We start from the raw sequence: 1,418 nt of genomic DNA, 5'->3' as shown, positions 1-1,418 counted from the left end.
GTTAAAACAAAACCCTCTTATTCTTAGGCTAGATAATAAAAAGGCAGTTATTACTAGTACTTTTAGTTCCTTTGGGTTCGACAATCCGGTCTTGCTAAAACTATACTATTGTTTGATAGGTACACTTGCCTACATCGCGATAATAGTTAGTTTCAAGAACGATTAATTATAAATATATAAAACTTAGCAGTCACGAAAATCGCGATCAAGTTTTTTGCACCGTTGTCGGGGAACTGAGATATTAGGAACGCTCAATTTTTATTACTTTAGCCATTTATTTTTCTTGCAAGTTAATTCTATTTATTATTATAATTATTTATTAATTTACTTTTTCTTTCTCTTGGCACGTTTTTATAGTTTATGACTAGAAGAAACCTGTTAGGACCACTACTTTTTGACAAAGAAATCGATCGCACAGTTCACAGAAACCAAAGAGAAATAAGGCGAAGCTTAAGAACACAGAAGACGAGCAAGAGGACGATACTCAAACCCCAACAGAGGAGATGGTTGAAAACCAAGACAATTAGCTACCTCATGCGATACCCGCTGAACTAGCAAATCAGAATCCTGCTCCTCGCACTATGTATGATTATGCTAAACCTACTTTAACAGGAACTGAGTCCAGTATAGTTAGGCCTGCTATTGCTGCAAATAATTTTGAACTATAACCTAACACTATTCAAATGATACAACAATTTGTTCAGTTTGATGGTTTGCAGGATGATAATCCAAACACTAACTTGGCAAATTTCTTGGAATTCTCGATACATTTAAAATTAATGGCGTTTCTGATGATGCCATTTGTCTTTGGTTATTCCCTTTTTCCTTAAGGAACAAAGATAAATAGTGGTTCAACTCGTTACCACAAGGGTCAATTACCACTTGGGAACAAACGACCGAAAAATTTTTATTAAAATATTTTTCGCCGGCTAAAACAACCAAATTATGTAATGATATCTCTTCGTTTGTGTAGATGGACTTAGGAACTCTTTATGGTGCATGGGAGAGATACAAGGACCTATTGCAAAGGTGTCCTCACCATGGATTACCTTTATGGATGCAAATTCAAACAATTTACATTGGTGTGAACCCCTCGACAAAGTAAATGATTGATGCAGTAGCCGAGGGAACCATCAGCAACAAAATGCCTGAAGAGGCTTACGAATTTATTAAAGATATGTCACTGAATAACTATCAGTGGCAAGTCATGAGGACTAATCCAACTAAAACAACAGGCGTTTATGACGTCGATTCGATTATTATGCTGTCAAACCAGGTAGAACTTCTAAATAAAAAGATTGATGGTTTACTTGGTTCTACTCAGGTACATCCAGTAATGAGGTGCAAAACGAATGGAGGAGGAGCATGCACAGAGTATCAACCCTTCAACCTTAGCATCGAGGAGGAACAAGTCAAAT

At 36.4% G+C, this 1,418-nt stretch overlaps 1 non-coding gene across 1 annotated transcript; it reads right to left on the bottom strand.

Annotated features, from left to right (window-relative positions):
• Positions 1-942: 942 nt before the first annotated feature.
• On the bottom strand, positions 943-1,047 carry LOC121206767 (small nucleolar RNA R71). The gene has a single exon (XR_005901937.1). It is a non-coding gene; the product is annotated as a small nucleolar RNA R71 (small nucleolar RNA).
• Between the last annotated feature and the right edge of the window lie 371 nt (positions 1,048-1,418).

Source organism: Gossypium hirsutum, chromosome A01 (genome assembly GCF_007990345.1).
Source record: "Gossypium hirsutum isolate 1008001.06 chromosome A01, Gossypium_hirsutum_v2.1, whole genome shotgun sequence".
Lineage (NCBI taxonomy): Eukaryota > Viridiplantae > Streptophyta > Magnoliopsida > Malvales > Malvaceae > Gossypium > Gossypium hirsutum.
The sequence above is the reverse complement of the archived record's forward strand: the minus strand, read 5'-3'. Positions and strand labels throughout refer to the sequence as shown.